The sequence below is a fragment of the Notamacropus eugenii genome, chromosome 2 (assembly GCF_028372415.1).
Source record: "Notamacropus eugenii isolate mMacEug1 chromosome 2, mMacEug1.pri_v2, whole genome shotgun sequence".
Lineage (NCBI taxonomy): Eukaryota > Metazoa > Chordata > Mammalia > Diprotodontia > Macropodidae > Notamacropus > Notamacropus eugenii.
Genome location: NC_092873.1, coordinates 274410569 through 274429843, shown reverse-complemented (window position 1 = coordinate 274429843; position 19275 = coordinate 274410569). Strand labels below are relative to the sequence as shown.

Genomic DNA, 19275 nt, shown 5'->3' with positions numbered 1-19275 from the left:
CAGGTAAGGGGCAGTATTCCTTGCTGGATCAGGTTTTATGATCATAGAATCATAGATTTAGAGTTTCCTACAGCTCTTACTCTAAATAAAATTGCATGGATGCATACATGCTGAAATGTGAAAGAGTGATAAGAGTAAGATCGGAATAACCAGTAAGAAATTTTTCCATGCATATTATGTGTGACCTTATTCTCATTGCCGATGGGACTTATACACAACCATGCTAGCAAAATTTTGGTAGAGGAATGCTTTACTTCTTTTTATAACATTACCAAATCAAATACTCTGGATCTCTGCTAGGTCCATACAAAAGCTTACCATCTTGTCACTAGCATTCAGTTAGTTCAGAAAGTCAGTCCAAACAGATTTACTAAGCACTTACTGTGTACCAGGAAGTGTACACATTTCTGGGGTTCCACAAAAAAGGCAAAGGAGTCTCAGCTCTCACGATGTTCATAATCTAATGGGAAGACAACATGAAAACAATTAGGTATATACAGGATAAATTGGAGATAAGAATCAGTAAGGAGGATTAGGAAAAAATTCTCATAAAAGATGGGATTTTAGCTTGGACTTGAAAAAAGTCAGAATGATGAAATGAGGAGAGAGATGATTTCTGGTAGAGGGGACAGCTAGAGAAAATGTTCAGAGTTAAGAGAGGGAATATCTTATGGGAGGAAGAATAAAGGAGACTGGTGACTGGATTACAGAGGTAAGATGTAAGAAGACTGGAAAGGTAGGAAGGTTCTAGTTTGTGAAAGACTTCCAATCAGATGTTATATTTGATTCTAGAGAATTTGGAGTTTATTGAATAGGGGATGACATGGTCAGATCTACATTTTAGGAAGATCACTTTAACAGCTGAATAGAGGATGGTCTAGACTGGGGAGAAATTTGAGTCAGGGAAACTAACTAGCAGGAGTGAGGTGAAGAAAGTCAAGAAAAAAGTGTGAGGAAAAGAAATGGTAGCTTTAATTACAGAACATTTTCTCAAGGTGTTTAGCCACAAAAAGGAGAAGGGATAGTGGATGATAGGTAGTAGGGATAGGCAGACCAAGTGGGGATTTTTTTATTAATATGGAGGAAATGTGGGCATGATTGTAGGCAGCAGGGGAAAAAAAAACATTAGACAAATAGAGACTGAAGTGAGAGAAGAAAATTATAGAAGGATCATGGAATGGAATAGGATCATTTGATCAGCACTATGGCCAGGGATCTAGAAGAAGTCATGGACCTACTCAGCTGAAATCTACCGTCTAGGTGTCATAAGTGCATTATACTTTCTGAAAGTAGACAGAATATGTATAGTCCTTCTTCAACAGAATAGTCCTTCAAAAATTTATAGGAAATGATTATGCTCCAACCCTACCCCCCCCAAAATAATATTCCCTCTTCATCCCCAGTTCATCTGATTCTTTCAAGTATAATAAAGCTTCTAGGTTATTTACTTATTATCCTGATCAGTCTTCTCTGTATAATTCCATTTTCCCAGAAATGAATTTTAAATTCATTTTAATCAAGAATGGAATGTAATATTTCACATATGTATTGCTATACCAGCCCAAGATATGATGGGTCTTTTTTTTTGTTCTGAACATGATTTATTTATTAGTGACATCTAAGATTATATCAAATACATTAAAAACATTGATATGTTTTATTTTACATTCCAATATGGTATAGTGAATAGAGAATGGGCCCTAGGATCAGAAAGACTCTACCACTGAAAATTCTGTTTTGAAGCCCTGTGTAAATCATTTAGGTGGGGCAGGTGGTAGTTTGGATTGAAGAGGGTGTTTCTTTATTGGAAGGTCCCTATACAATACAATCATAGGTATAGTCTAAATTGTTGCATTAAAACTTTATATATTATGTTATATATTATATTATAGTATATCAGTATAATATTCTACTATATAATATAATATAATTCTACTATATAATATTTGTAATGTGTTACTTACATGTACATATGGCTATACATATATGTATGCCCATGAAATATCACATGTAAAAGTATTTTGAAACATTTTAAGAACAAAGCAAATAGAAGTTACAATACTTATAACTAGCATTTGTATAGCACTTTAAAATATGCAAAGCATTTTTACATGTTAGTTTATTTGATCCTTCCAACAACCATTTTATAGATGAGGAAAATGAGACAGAATCTAAGTGATTTGCTCAGAGTCACATAGCTAGTGAGATAGGATTTGAAATCAGGTCTTTCTAACTTCAAGTCATCCACTCTATCTGCTGCACCATCTGTGTGTGTTCGTCCTTTGTTGCTGAAGAAGACCATGCCATCAGAGAAATGATGACATGACTTGCACTTGACTTTGTTTTGAGTGAGGGAGGTTCTGTGCAGGTCACCAGCCTCACTTCTCCTCCAGAGCCATCTGAATCCAGTGACCAGATATTCATCAGGATGACTGGAGATGACCCAGGATGAGGCAATCGGGGTTAAGTGACTTACCCAAGGTCACACAGCTAGTGAGTGTCAAGTGTCTGAGGTGAGATTTGAACTCAGGTCCTCCTGGCTCCTACACTGGTGCTCTATCCCACTGCACCACCTTGCTGCTTTCTGAAGGAATGAAGTTATCATTATACATTGGTAGTTATTTCAGTAATAAAAGCACAGTACTAGAAGAGAAGGAATTTAAGATCTCTTTGCAGCTTTGTCACAGCATAGCTTTGTGACCTTGGACAACTCACTTTATACCCAGAGGCTTCAGTTTTCTTATCTGTAAAATGAGGTAGTTGGATCTGACAAGTTCTAAAGTCCTTTCCCGATGCTAAGCTGCTCATTTTAATCCTCATTTTACAAATACAGGTTACTTGAATAGATTTAGTGTCTGAGTTTGCTTCTTGCCCCCACTCTCTTCCCTAACTTTATGTGAATGAATATATGGGTAAATATAAAAACTATAGAGAATCCTGCTTAAATGTTACTCAGACCAAATATTTTTTTTTAGTATTCTTTACTATGCTTCTAAATATTTAATAGATTATTAGTAGATGCAAACATAGGAGACATTATTTCACATTTGCATGTTAATGAAAATCTATGAATTATACATTATTTGCTCTGTAGAGGAATAGAAACAGTATTCATTTTTTATGGCCATAAAAACTTAGATTGTCTCCTGAAACACGAATCAAATCCCCTTCTGAAATAGGGCCAGGGAGAAAGATCTGCAGACTCTCTGAAACAATTGCCGGGTAAATTAGATAGATTTGTTTGTGCTGCTTTGCAACACGCGAGTGTGAAAGTTCATTTTAAGCAAAATAGTTTTAATAATGTCATTACTAATGTATATTTGGTCATCACTAAAAAATGGAGTTTTAATATGAATGCTTCATTTTAATAAACGGCAGAGGAAGCAGGTTGCCCTGAGTCAGCAGGAAGTGGTTATACACCAGAGAACAGACTGATTGTGTTAGATTCATCCAGAACACTGAACAGCACACAGACAGTCCAAGAAAAAACAACTGGCTTTATTCAAATGATTAGACTTACTGCTGCTGGGTAGTGAGATTCACACATTCGCCTATTATTTCTTGACCTTGTGCCAAAAACTCCCACTTACAGTAATAATTAGAATTAGTGTTTCCAGTGCATGCCTCCATCTTCCTAACAAACACTGAAGAAATGTGGCTTTTTTCAAAATATGCTGTTAATTAAACTTTTCTTTATGTGCTTGATTAATACAGTTCAATTTTCCTAACTCTCTACCAATATGCCCATCTATATCCACCTTATGTTGCTAAATTAATTTGAATATCATGAGTAGGACTGTCAATCCAAAAGCTTAAGTAATAAAAAAAATCCAATATTTTTCTCTGCCTCTCATTAACACTGAAGAATCTTTTTTTTTTTTGACAGGGTTTCAGATATAGGGCTTTCTTTGACTGCTGTCATTCTGAAATTGGAGCATTTGTGGTGTAGTAAAGGAGAAAACCATAAACACTTCAAAGGTTGAGTCACAAATGCTTTAGAATTAACATATAGTACAAATTGTGGTGCCAGCTATTTTAATGAGAAACACAGTTTCCTGGATGGGTCCAGAAGGGGCTATAAAATCTTCATGGATAGGAGTGGAGTGCTTGCCTATATTGTCTGTCTGACATACCACCCCATCCCCCTCTGTGCACTCAACCAATAGGGCCATGATGGGGCTGTGCCAAGGGAGAGGTGTGCCATATTTATGTATTTAGTGATTCCTCTAGCACTACAATTATTACTATGCAAGAAAATCAACCATATACATCTGTGGAGCTTACCTAGAAATGGCAGAGCCCAATGGGAAATCACACTAGAATCACAAGGTGTGGAAAAACAAATGGGATATTAAAAAAAAATCATAACTTAACCAAAGTTTCAGAGGATAAATGTGGTTGCTGAATTATGTATGATCTTAATATCTCACAGGAAGGGTACATCAGTTAAAGTTGTAGTTCTGTTTGATAGTCTCTATAACAAAGATCACTGTTAAAGACAAACCGTAGTCAAGGCAGTTGTGATTCGGAAGCTATAATGATAACAGCTGGCATTTATAGAAACACTTTATGATGATAAAGTGCTTTACAGATATCTCATTCAATCTTCATATCAACCTTGTGATGTGTGTAGCATAAGTATACTCATCTTACTATTTATTTATTTATTATATTTATATATTTATTATAAGCATACTCATTTATACTGAATTTACAGAAAAGGAAACTGAGTTTTAAAGAGGTTAAGTATTTACCAGAAATCACACTGTTTATAGTTGTCAGAACTAGAATTTGAATTCAAGGTTTGTGAATCCAGATCTAAGTCCCTTTCACATTTCTTCTCTATATGTGGAAAGCTTTACTCTTACTCTTTCTGTCTGCCTTTTCCTAACCTAACTTGTAAGAACTCCTCTTTCCTATCGTAGTAGACTCAGCCAAGTACCTTCATGCCAACCCCTTCTTGACCAGGGCTCTGCACTATTCCAACTGGTCACCAAGTAAGGAAACTTAATTCCCTTATTCTGTAACTTTTCTAGCTCCTTGGCACCCATCAAAGCTTACCTATTCAAGGCCACATTTCCTTGAAAATATCATATCTGAGGAGTGCTGCTCTCTGATCTGACCAACCAAATGTTGCTAACATGCCTACGTGATCCCACCCAGGTTTATTGAAGCCATGAGATATAAAATGCTGAACCTGGAATCAGGAATACTTGGATTCAGATCCTGTTTCTAAAACTTATCTATGTGACATTGAACAAGTCACTCAAATTCCCTGAGCTTCATTTCCTCATCTGTAAAATTAAAATGATTATAGCACCAATTTCACAGTTGGGAGGGAACAAATAGATTGATAAATATAGAGTGTTTTTGCAAACCTTAAAGTGTTATATAAATTTCAGCTATTATTATTGCAACTATGACCTTTTGAGACAGGCAGTCTACTGGTGGAATTTGGTAGTCCATTAAGCGAGGCCTTGGGATGAGTGAGGCTTTGGGCACCTCACAAATCAAACTACGTAAAATATATTTACTTCACCTAGTACTTCAACTCAGTTGTCCATGGGATTTGTGGTCAGATAGCTCTCACATAAGCCAGTTTCAACATTTTATACAGCTCTATTTCCATTTTTAGTAGTGTTATTTAATGCTTTTGTTTAATGTTGATTTCAATCATTAGGAAGTTAAAAAGTTGATGATTAATGAGGAATCTATTTTTCACTTGGTATATACAAGCCAATAGTGGAAAATAGTGTTAATCATTTTAGTATCTATCTTTCTCTCTATAAATATATGTGTAGACAAACAAAGTTACTGTATGATGAGAGCCTATGCAAATAAATGGCTGCAGTTTCGTCTTCTGAATGACTTTAATAGGACTCAAATCTTATAGATTATTCCAAGGAGTAAAAACAGAAAAATACAGCAGCTTAAGTGATCAAAGCTTAAAAACAAGTAGAGATAGACCTGAAAAGGCTCCTGTATTATAGTTAGTTTTAATGAGAGTTATTTCATTACCATTGAGGTGGCCTTTTAGAATAATCAACCAACCATCACGAGAAGGGAGGGGGGACATCCCTGACAGCTCAAAATCTGTATCTCAGCCATTTTAGTAATTAACCACAGAATTTCCAGATGATAAGGCAGGAAGCACGTGATGTCGTGAAGAAATTGCCCTCTGGAGAGAAGGGGGAAAAGCGATTGTGAGCTTGATAGAATAACCTTCCACCAGCATGCACTGCTTTCTTCCCCTACTAGTTCGAGGAATTCCAAGCACCCTTCTGTAAATCATCATCTTCAATCTATTTATTATCTTCCAGGCCAGTGCACAACACTATCTGTTACACATGGGTACCAGCAATATTACAAGGTGAGCTCCAGGGATAAGAGACGGCTGGCACAGTACACATCTTCTCTATGAGTCACATCATACAGAAAAGGAGGTTTTGTTCAGGCTGTACCTGCTATTGTCAGTAATTAACATGAAGATATTAGGTTTCAGATCCAGATTCCTCATCCTTCCCCCAACCATCCAGTCTCACATGTTTTACCTCAAAGGCCTAGGGGTCTATCTTGGAACACAATGGATCTGAGAAAATATCATTTTCCTTCCATTGGCTTCAAAGAAGCAGTTCAACAGGGTTTTATAATCAGCGACATAAATACCATGAACAAAGCTGAGGTTATTTCTGCCCTGTTGCTGACAAAAGATGAGTGCTGGTTTTGTGTTACCCACAAACCTACTAAAAGAGGATGGGACCTTCTGGCTAACTTATGGCACCAGAAATTCAAGGAACAGTTATTAAGTTCCAATCAAACACAAGGAATTATAAAGGTAGGCGAATGGTGGAGGATCAAGGGGGTGTTACAGAGATGAAAATTGAACATTTCTTGCCTCTGAAGAGTTTACATTCCCTGGAATGGTATGCCTCAATCAATCAGAAAGCATCTATTAGGTACTTGCTTGTTGCAGGCATTATGATGGACGCTGGTAAAGCAAAGACAGAAGTGAAACATTCTCTGGTCACAGGGAACTTATATTCTGTTGGGGGAAATAACAAGATTGGAAGTGATTTTTTGAGGGGGAGGAAGGTACTAAGATCTAGGGGATCAGGAAAAGTTTAATGAAGACAGTTACTCTTCACCTGAGTCTTACGGAAACAAGACATGAGGTATAGTTAGCAAAAAAAGCATGGAGATGGGAAATGGAATGCTATGTATGAGAGACAGTGAAGCCACGTTTGCATATGTTGATAAACACAATACAAGGTGATTTGGGGCTGGGTAGAACATTAGCCAATCAGAATATGCTTTTTCATTTGTAGCCAGGGAGTTCAAGACAAAATATGAAGGAAAAAAAGAACTCTTCATAATGAAACCACATTCTTAGCTGCATAAAATCCTCTCATTTGGAATATTGGATCCATTTCACTGGTCTCCTCTCCAATCCCACCTCCACTCTGTCGGCAAAACAATGTTACTGTACTGCATGGTTAACCCTGTTACTTTCTTCTTAACAACCTTCAGAGACTCTTGATCTTCTTTTGGACAAAATGAGTACTGCTTAGTCTCACCACAATACACCCTCCAATACACCCTTCCAGTATGGTTATATATTGCTATGTATTGTGCCTCTATGTTCCAGACATACAAAATTTCTAACTTGTTTTCCAAACTTTACATGTGCTTTCCTGCTTCTATCCACAAATACAGGCCCTATCACATGCCTCAGTTGCTAATCTCTGCCTTCCAAAATAATTATACTTCCTTCAATGATCATCTTAATATGCCCCACTGTGCCAGCTCAAAATATCCTTTCTTTCCTCAACTTTTCCTGGAGTACTTTTATTTTTCATTACTCACAATTGAGCTTTATTATATTTATTATATAGATATAAGTAAATATATTACTTATTATTACTTGCTATTCTTCTCTTCCCAGCAGTACAATATTAACTTCTTGAGGGCAAGAACTGTGTCATCTTTATTTTTTTTGTATTTCTAATGCCTATCATAGTACCCTGAACATTGTAAAGGCTTATAAATATTCTCAAAAAGGAGCTGGAATTTTGTTTTCTGCTGGAACTAATATTAATCACTTGTACTTATGTAAAGAGGCAGTACTTCTGTTCCAGGCGGGGTGGAGGTAAACAAAAGGATAATAGAATTTCATTGCTAGAAGAGGGGTATGCTGGAGCCAGCTCTAACCAACCAGTTCCCAAGAGCCAATTGTTATATTTCCAGTGTGAGCATTTACACCTTGGAAATCAGCAAATGTTATAAATCAAGGTTCAATTTATTGTTTTGATTGTCTAGCAAAGTTATGGAGAAAATATTAATAATGCAGATGAAACTTTTAAGTGTGTTGTGCTTACAATTTTTTTTTATTTTTATTTTTTAATGTTTAACAATCACTGCCATACAATTGCGATTTTATCCCCCCCACCTACCCTCCACTACCCCCCTCCCTCCCCACGACTGCATACAATTCTGTATAGATTCTACATATACTTTCCTATTGAGTATATTTTCACTATAGTCATGCTATGTAGTCAGACTAAGATAAATGAAAGAAATCGTATAACAAATCAGAACATGATACACAAACACATACACATACACAAACATGATCTGCTACATTATGTGAGTGACTTCCATATTTTTCTCTCTGAGTGTGGAAGGCATTTTGCCTTGAGATCCACCATTGGGATTGTTTTTTATTTTTTTGTAAGAAGTTCTTGTGTTATTACAAAAATCTAAGTCTACCAGAAAAAACTCTCACACACTGTGGTCATTGCTGTGCATAAAGTTCTCCTGGTTCTGCTCCTTTCACTCAGCATCAGGTCATATAAGTCCTTCCAGGCCTCTCTGAAGTCTTCTTGTTCATCATTTCTTATGGCACAATAGTACTCCATTACATTCATATACCATAATTTATTCAGCCATTCCCCAATTGATGGACATCCCCTTGACTTCCAGTTTTTGGCAACTACATAGAGTGCTGCTATAAATATTTTTGTACATGTGGGACCCCTTCTCATTTTTATGATCTCTTGGGGATATAGTCCTAGTAGCGATATTGCTGAGTCAAAGGGTATGCACATTTTTGTAGCCCTTTGGGCATAGTTCCAAATTGCTCTCCAGAATGGTTGGATGCGCTCGCAGCTCCACCAACAATGAATTAGTGTTCCAACTCTCCCACATCCTCTCCAGCATTTATCATTTTTTTGTTCTGTCATGTTTGCCAATCTTATAGGTGTGATATGGTACCTCAGAGTTGTTTTGATTTGCATCTCTCTAACCAATAGTGATTTAGAGCATTTTTTCATATGATTATAGATAGCTTTAATTTCTTCCTCTGAAAATTGCCTGTTCATATCCTTTGACCATTTATCAATTGGGGAATGACTGGTATGATTATACATTTGGGTCAGTTCTCTATATATTTTAGAAATGAGGCCTTTATCCCCGAGCTTAGCTGTAAAAATTCTTTCCCAATTTACTACATCCCTCCGGATTTTGGTTGCATTGGGTTTGGTTGTGCAAAAACTTCTCAGTTTAATGTAATCAAAGTTATCCATTTTGCATTTCATAATGCTTTCTATCTCTCCTTTAGTAAAGAATTCTTCCCTTCTCCATAGATCTGATAAATACACTATTCCTTGCTTCTCCAGTTTATTCATGGTATCAATCTTTATACCTAAATCATGTACCCATTTGGACTTTATTCTTGTGTATGGTGTCAGGTATGGGTCTATGCCTAATTTCCGCCACACTGTTATCCAGTTTTCCCAGCAATTTTTGTCAAACAATGAGTTCTTATCCCAGAAGCTGGGGTCCTTGGGTTTATCAAACAGAAGGTTGCTATATTCCTTGCCTACTGCATCTTGAGGGCCAAGTCTATTCCACTTGTCTACCTCTCTGTTTCTTAGCCAATACCAAGTGGTTTTGATAATTGCTGCTTTATAGTACAGTTTGAGGTCTGGTAGCGCTAGGCCACCTTCCCAAGCATTTCTTTTCATTAGTCCCTTTGATATTCTGGACCTTTTGTTTTTCCAAATGAATTTTGATGTTATTTTATCCAGCTCTAGAAAGTAATTGTCTGATAGTTTAATTGGTATGGCACTAAATAAGTATATTAATTTGGGTAGAATTGTCATTTTTATTATATTAGCACGGCCTACTCATGAGCAACTAATGTTTTTCCACTTACTTAAATCTGACTTTATTTGTGCAAAAAGTGTCTTGTAATTGTGTTCATATAATCCCTGGGTTTGTTTTGGCAGGTAGACTCCTAAGTATTTTATACTGTCTACCCTAGCTTTAAATGGGATTTCTCTTTCTATCTCTTGCTGTTGGACTTTGTTGCTAATATATAGGAATGCAGAAGATTTGTGTGGGTTTATTTTGTAACCTGCAACTTTGCCAAAGTTGTTTATTAATTCAAGTAATTTTTTACTTGAATCTCTGGGATTCTCTAGGTAAATTATCATATCATCTGCAAAGAGTGATAACTTAGTTTCTTCTTTGGCTATTCTTATTCCTTGAATATCTTTATCTTGTCTAATTGCTACAGCTAACATTTCTAGTACCATATTGAATAATAGTGGTGATAATGGACAACCTTGTTTCACCCCTGATCTTATTGGGAATGCATCTAGCTTATCCCCATTGCATATGATGCTTGCTGAAGGTTTTAGATAGATACTGCTTATTATTTTATGGAAAGTTCCCTTTATTCCTACATTCTCCAATGTTTTTAGTAGGAATGGATGTTGTATTTCGTCAAAAGCTTTTTCTGCATCTATTGAGATAATCATGTGGTTTTTGTTAGCTTTGTTGTTGATGTAATCGATAATGCTAATAGTTTTCCTAATATTGAACCAGCCCTGTAGTCCTGGTATGAATCCTACCTGATCATAATGTATTAACTTCGTGATAAGATGCTGTATTCATTTTGCTAAAATCTTATTTAAAATTTTTGCATCTATATTCATTAGGGAAATTGGTCTATAATTTTCTTTCTCTGTTTTGTCTCTTCCTGGTTTGGGTATCAAAACCATATTTGTATCATAGAAAGAATTTGGGAGGACTCCTTCTTCCCCAATTTTCAAAAATAGTCTATATAGTATTGGAATTAACTGTTCTTTAAATGTTTGATAGAATTCACTTGTGAATCCATCTGGCCCTGGAGATTTTTTTCCTAGGGAGTTCATTGATGGCTTGTTCAATTTCTTTTTCTGAGATGGGGTTGTTTAAGTATTCAACTTCCTCTTCTGTTAATCTGGGCAATTTGTATTTTTTAAAATATTCATCCATCTCGTTTAGATTATCGAATTTGTGGGCATAAAGTTGGGCAAAGTAGTTTCTAATTATTGTTTTAATTTCCTCCTCATTGGAGGTGAGTTCACCCCTTTCATTTTTAATATTAGTAATTTGGTTTTCTTCTTTCTTTTTTTAAACAGATTGACCAAAGGTTTATCAATTTTATTAGTTTTTTCATAAAACCAACTATTGGTTTTATTTATTAATTCAATAGTTTTCTTAATTTCAATTTTATTAATCTCTCCTTTGGTTTTCAGTATTTCTAATTTGGTATTTACTTGGGGATTTTCAATTTGTTCTTTTTCTAGCTTTTTCAACTGCAAGCCTAAATCATTGATCTCCTCTTTCTCTATTTTATTTATGTAAGCATTCAAAGATATAAAACTTCCCCTAATAACTGCTTTTGCAGTATCCCATAAGTTTTGGTATGTTGTCTCACTATTGTCATTCTCTTGAATGAAATTGTTGATTGTTTCTATGATTTCTTCTTTAACCCAACCCTTCTTTAGAATTAGATTGTTTAGTTTCCAATTGATTTTTGGTTTCTCTTTCCATGGCCTTTTATTACATGTAATTTTTAATGCATTATGATCTGAAAAGGATGCATTGATTATCTCTACCTTTCTGCACTGGATTGTGAGATTTTTATGTCCTAGTACATGGTCAATTTTTGTAAATGTTCCAAGTACCACTGAGAAAAAGGTATATTCCTTTCTATTCCCATTTAATTTTCTCCAAAGATCTATCATATCTACCTTATCCAGAGTTTTATTTACCTCCTTAACCTCTTTCTTGTTTATTTTGAGGTTGGATTTATCGAGTTCAGAGAGGTGGAGTTTGAGGTCCCCCACTAGTATAGTTTTGCTATCAATTTCTTCCTTCAACTCCCCCAACCTCTCCTCTAAGAATCTGGATGCTATACCACTTGGAGCATACATGTTTAGTAATGATATTGCTTCATTGCCTATGGTGCCTTTTAGCAGGATATAGTTTCCATCCTTATCCCTTTTGATTAGATCTATTTCTGCTTTCGCTTTGTCTGAGATTAGGATTGCTACTCCTGCCTTTCTTACATGAGCTGAAGCACAATATATTCTGCTCCATCCTTTGACCTTTATCCTATGTGTATCCCCCCGTTTCAAATGTGTTTCTTGTAAGCAGCATATTGTTGGATTATGGCTTTTAATCCATTCTGCTATCCGTCTCCGTTTTATGAGAGAGTTCATTCCATTCACATTCACAGTTATGATTACAATCTGTGTATTTCCCTCCAACCTCTTTCCCACCATTTGTGCTTTTAGCTCTCCCGTCTCCCTTCCCCTCCTCAATAGTATTCACTTTTCTTCCCCTCCTCCTGCAGCCTTCCCCTCCTTCTTTTAGCCCCCCTCCCTTTTACTCCCCTTTACTCTTATTGCTTCTTTCCTGCCTTTTAGCCACCCTCCCCTTTCTTCCCCCTTCCCCTCCTACTACTTATAGAGCTAGTTAGGCTTATCTACTTAAGATTATTGTTCCCTCCTTTGAACAAATCAGATGAGAGTACCTCTCAAACAATGCTCATCTCCCTCCCCTCCTTCCCTCTACTATAGTTTTGTACTTCTTCCTGTGATATAATTTGCCATTTTCTGCTTCCCCCTTTCCGCACCTCCTATTACATTCCCTTCTCAAACTTAAATCATATTTTTGACATGACATCATTTACTTTATGCCCATTCCCTCTACATATATCCCTTTTATCATAATAGCTGCACAGTTCTCAAGGTTAACAGGTATCATCTTCCCTTATAGGGAGGTAAACAGTTTGCCCTAATTGAGTAGCAAGTTTTTGTTTTTGTTTTTTCCCCTCTGTTTACCTTTTTATGATTCTCTGGAGACCTGCATTTGAAGATCAAATTGTCTATTGAGTTCTGGTGTTTTGGTCAGGAAGCTCTGGAAATCCCTTATTTCGTTGAATGACTTTTTCCTTGCCTGAAATGTTATGCTGAACTTTGCTGGGTAGTTGATCCTTGGTTGAAGTCCCAACTCCTTTGCCTTACGGAATATTGGGTTCCAATTCTTTCGATCTTTTAAAGTAGAAGCTGCAAGGTCCTGTGTGATCCTGACTGTGTGTCCTTGATATTTGAATTGTTTCTTTCTGGCTGCTTGTAGTATTTTCTCCTTCACTTGATAGCTCTGGAATTTGGCAACTATATTTCTTGGGGTTTTGAGTTTGGGATCCCTTTCGGGAGGGGAATGGTGGATTCTTTCGATGACTATTTTGCCCTCTGAGTCTAGTACTTCTGGGCAGTTTTCCTTGATGATTTCCTGGAAGATATTGTCCAGACTCTTTTCTTCATCATGGGTTTCTGGCAGGCCAATAATTCTTAAATTTTCTCTCCTGGATCTATTTTCCAGGTCAGTTGTTTTTCCAATTAAATATTTTACATTTACTTCTATCTTTTCATTCTTTAGATTTTGTTTGACTGATTCTTGTTGCCTCGTTGAGTCATTAGTTTCTACTTGCCCAATTCTAATCTTCATCGTATTGTTTTTTTCAGTTAGCTTTCGCATCTCCTTTTCTATCTGACCAATTTTTCCCTTTAAGGAGCTCTTTTCTCCATTTAATTTTTGTACTTCTTTTTCCATTCGACCACTTTTCCCAGTTAGGTTTTGGGTTTCCTTTTCCATCTGATCAATTTTCCCAGTTAGGTTTTGGGTTTCCTTTTCCGTTTGATTAACTCTTCCTTTTAGGGAATTATTCTCTCCAGTTAATTTTTGAACTTCCTTTTCCATTTCTTCAATTTTCTTTTTCAGAGTGATGTTCTCATCAGTGAATTCTTTTTTTATAATTTTAAAATCATTGGCCAGTTTTTCTTTTATATCCTTCTTCAGATGTTCCAGGTAATCTAGTTGTGCTTGCAAGAAATTCATAGTCCCATCTGAGGTTTCAGATGGAAGTACAGTCTCAGCTCTGACCTCTTTGGTGTTTGTGTTTTGTCCTTATCCCCATAGAAAGATTCTATGGTTTTTTCACTTTTTGTCTGCTTTTTCCGATTCATGATGTTGGCTGAGTGTTGTAGCTTTTGGTTCTTTCAGTCAGAAGATACAGATCTTTTAAGTTGAGTTGATGTGTGTCTAGGCTAAAAGCAGGCTTTTTTGTTGTTGTTGTTGTTTCCCAGATCAACCCTGGGGTTAGCTTGTTAGGTGTGTGGGAGGGATGGTCTGGTCTCAGGCGATCTCCTCAGCTGACTTGAGGCAAAGGCAAGGTCAGGGGATGGTGATCCCAGCTTCCCTATTGTCTTCCCTTTTCCCCTGGAGGGCTGGGGCACGCCTAGAAGCTAATGCGTGTTCCCGCCCCTCCTGGGGCTTGTCTCCCAGCTCTGAGGCTTGCCTGGGTCTCAGTGCGAATTTTCTCTGCCCTGGGTCATCTGTCCCTCCAGATCCCCTCCGCCACAGTAGGAAGAATCCCCCCTTGCCACTTTTCCAGCCTCTGGTGTTATGAGACCACCTGCCCCCTTCTACTGTTCCCGCTGATCCAGGATTAATCTGGGGAAGAATTTTATGGTTCCCTCACGGTCATCAGGGGGGAGGAGAGAGCACTTACTGATCACTCCGCCATCCCAGCTCCTGGAAGTTCAAGTAGTTGACCCACCGAAGTCCAGTCTTCAGGCTGAAGGTTTCAAGGGCTTCTGCGCTGATATCTGGTGCTCAGCGGCTCTCATCGGCTCGGCCTGGCTTATCTCCTGCTCCGCTGGTCTCGCCCGCCACTCTCAGGCCCCTCAGGTCCCCTCCACCCTGCCGAGCCGACTGCGCTGCGCTGTGCGCCGGGGTCTTACCCCCACGGAACAGATCCCTCCCGTGGACCCTCCAGTCCAACCTGGGCTCCGAATCCATCAAAGTCCGTCACCCGCTGGATTCTACACCTCCAAAGTCTGGTCAGACTCTCCCCCCAGAGATATCCAGAGGAGTTTTTCCAGGAGCTTAGGTGAGTTGTTGCTTTCACTCCGCCATCTTGGCTCCGCGTGCTTACAATTTTTTTAAGCTGGTTGATAAACATTTACCGGCCTACCTCTGGTAGGAAAGAAATATGGCCCAGATGCTTAATCCAATCTTTATGTTACTGTGTGCACTTCATTTTCTGGCAATCAGATATCATGGAAGCAAAACGAATATTCTTATTTTACCTTTCCACGGGAATTTTTTAGGAGGAGGGCATGATCCTTGATATAGATTTTAGTGGCACAGGTTTACAGTCAATATTTAAATGGTAATTATGTGGAATTATCTAAACCTAAGTCTGACACTTGTCTGGAACTATGAATTTTGAATTAGAACCAAAGAAAAAGGCAGTTAAAAAGAATGAATATTTTGCTATTAGCTAAATACCCAGAGGAGGTATATAGACAGAAATAAAAGACAGAAGTAAAAGTGTCTTATACACCAACAGCATGTATTTACAGCAGAACTTTTTGGGGTGTCAAAGAACTGGCAACAAAGTAGATGCCTATTGTTTGGGAAATGGCTTAGCAAATGATGGTCCGTAGATGTAATAAAATGATAAATATAAAGAATTTAGTGAAGCATTAGAAGATGTAAACTGATGCAGCATGAAGTAAGCAGAAACACGAAAACAATAGATTTGGTGACTACAATCACATAAATGGGAAAAAATGATCTTTTTTTTTTTACCCTCTGTACAGACATAGGGGACTAGGAGCCTGGAATAGTGTATATTTTCTCAGATGTGATTGGTGGGTTTGTTGGTTTTATTTAGCTTGCATTTCTCTAATAAATAATAATTTAGAGCATTATTTCAGATGACTATAAATAGCTTTCATTTCTTCCTCTGAAAATTATCTGTTCATATCCTTTGACCATTTATAAATTTGGGAATGGCTTATTTCCTTATAAATTCAACTCAGTCCTCTATATGTTTTAGAAATGGGGCTTTCCTTTATCAAATCAATATACTTTAAAAGAATATGACAGTACTACATGTTGTGAACCTAATGTTCCTGTTATTAAATAGATTGACTAAAAAAAGAGTAGACTTAGTCTCAGCCTAGGGGCATTTATCTGACTTTTGTTGGCTGCCTGGCCAGTTGTGGTAGCTTGTTGACTTTGAGAATGTGCACTGAGGTTGTGAGCTTTGAATCTGAACTTAGTACATCATCCTGCCTTAAACTGTATCTGCCCTTAAAATCTGCCCTAGTAGGAGACATTATTTATTTGCTTTGAAGGATATCAATCAAATTATGCACTTCTCTCTCTCTCTCTCTCCCTCTCTCTCCCTCTTCCTCTCTCTCTTTCTCTTTCTCTCTCTCTCTCTCTCTCGCTCTCTCTGTCAAGCAGGTATACAACAAATATGTGATATACAAATAAATAAATAGAGAAATGAATGAACGAATGATTGCACAAACAAATAACTAAATATATACATAAATAAATGATTAAAAAATTAAATGAATACATGAATAAATGCATGAATGGGGGAGTTGGGTGGAAAAGCTGCAAGTACTTTCTATTTCTTTTAGGTGTGTTTTTCATAGCATGCTCTCTATAGAAAATTTGCCTTTGTTGGTATAGGAAAATACTTGGGAGGCTGTATCAGGGAAAACTTGCAGGAGAACTGTGAAGATATTGGAGCAACCAATCAATATCCCCCTGGTAATTTCAGTATAACCTCTATACTAGTTATATCAGAACAGTTCTTTCTAAGAAGGTTTTCAATCCGCACCTCTGAGGAGGATAAAGTGAGCCATAGCTTCCCCTGTCATATGGACTGTTTTACCAGGATAACTGATGGTGACCTACTTCAATGTTGGAGACATCTTTGACTCTTCTTACACCTTTTAATGATATATACATATACATATTTATATAGTGAAATATGTGAGTGTAAATGTGTGTGTATGTGTGTGTATACATATATATGTTTTTTTAAATTGTCAATTTTCTGTATTGGATGGGAACTTTCAAGGTTGTAATTACTTGCTTCGGTGATTTGGAGTATAGTTTCTTATGATTGTTAAGAGTTTCAAATTCTTTTGGGAATTATATTCCTATCCTTTGACCGCTTATCCATAGGGGAATGGCTTTTGGTTCTCTGTATTTGTTCCCTGTATTTGTATTAGTTCTCTATATACATTGAATGTCCATCATTTATTGAAATTATTTGATGCAATTCATATTTCCTTTCCTCTGTTAACTGCTCTTTTAATTCTAGTTGCATTAGTTTTGTTTGTTAAAAATCTTGTCAGTTTCATGTGAGATGTGTTGTCATCTCTTCCCTTAACTATAGTTGTTAAAAGTACCAAATCCAGTCCTCTTCTAATTCTTTTAATCATATGACATTTATTGTTTGAGACATGCTCCATTTTAAAATTATTGTGGTAGAAAGTGGAAAATGTTTTAACAAACTTAATTTCTGCCAGTGTTTCCTAGTTTCCCCAACAATTCCTTTTTTTTAATTTATTTATTTAACTTTTAACATTCATTTTCACAAAATTTTGGGTTCCAAATTTTCTCCCCATTTGTCCCCTCCCCCCACCCCAAAACACAGAGCATTCTGATTGCCCCTATCACCAATCTGCCCTCTCTTCTATCATCTCTCCCTTCCCTTGTTCCCATCTTCTCTTTTGTCCTGTAGGGCCAGATAACTTTCTGTACCCCATTACTTGTATTTCTTATTTCCTAGTAGCAAGAACAGTACTCAACAGTTGTTCCTAATACTTTGAGTTCCAACTTCTCTTCATCCCTCCCTCCCCACCCATTCCCTTTGGGAAGGCAAGCAATTCAATATAGGCCATATCTGTGTAGTTTTGCAAATGACTTCCATAATGGTCATGTTGTGTAAGACTAACTATATTTCCCTCCATCCTATCCTGCCCCCCATTGCTTCTATTCTCTCTTTGGATCCTGTCCCTCCCCAAGAGCGTTGACTTCAAATTGCTCCCTCCTCCCATTGCCCTCCCATCCATCATCCCCCCACCCTGCTTATGCCCTTCTCCCCCACTTTCCTGTATTGTAAGATAGGTTTTCATACCAAAATGAGTGTGTATTCTGTTCCTTCCTTGAGTCAAGTGTGATGAGAGTAAACTTCATGTTTTTCTCTCACCTTCCCTCTTTTTCCCTCCACTAAAAAGTCTTTTGCCTGCCTCTTTTATGAGAGACAATTTGCCCCATTCCATTTCTCCCTTTCTCCTCCCAATATATTTCTCTCTTACCACTTAATTTCATTTTCTTTAAGATGTGATCCCATCCTATTCCATTCACTCTGTCTCTGTGTGTGCGTGCACGTGCACACATGTATGTGTGTGTGTGCGTGTGTGTGTGTGTGTGTGTGTGTGTGTATGTAATCCCACCAACTACCCAGATACTGAAATGTTTCAAGAGTTACAAATATTGTCTTTCCATTTAGGAATGTAAACAGTTCAACTTTAGTAAAGTCCCTTATGACATCACTTTGCTGTTTACCTTTTCATGCTTCTCTCGATTCTTGTTTGAAAGTCAAATTTTCTTTTCAGCTCTCGTCTTTTCATCAAGAATGCTTGAAAATCCTCTATTTCATTGAAAGACCATTTTTTCCCCTGAAGTATTATACTCAGTTTTGCTGGGTAGGTGATTCTTGGTTTTAGTCCTAGTTCCTTTGACTTCTGGAGCATCATATTTCACGCCCTTCGATCCCTTAATGTAGAAGCTGCTAGATCTTGTGTTATCCTGATTGTATTTTCACAATACTTGAATTGTTTCTTTCTAGCTGCTTGCAATATTTTCTCCTTGACCAGGGAACTCTGGAATTTGGCCACAATGTTCCTAGGAGTTTCTCTTTTTGGATCTCTTTCATGCGGTGTTCTGTGGCTTCCTTGAATATTTATTTTGCCCTCTGGTTCTAGAATCCCAGGGCAGTTTTCCTTGATAATTTCATGAAAGATGATGTCTAGGTTCTTTTTTTGATCATGGGCTTTCAGGCCC

At 37.2% G+C, this 19275-nt stretch overlaps 1 long non-coding RNA gene across 1 annotated transcript in view; it reads right to left on the bottom strand.

Moving 5' to 3' along the window:
- Positions 1-290: 290 nt before the first annotated feature.
- LOC140527278 (uncharacterized) overlaps positions 291-19275 on the bottom strand; it is a 67144-nt gene continuing 48159 nt past the window's right edge. The window contains exon 3 of the long non-coding RNA XR_011974746.1: positions 291-460. This is a non-coding gene — a long non-coding RNA (uncharacterized lncRNA). The remainder of the gene's footprint in view (positions 461-19275) is intronic.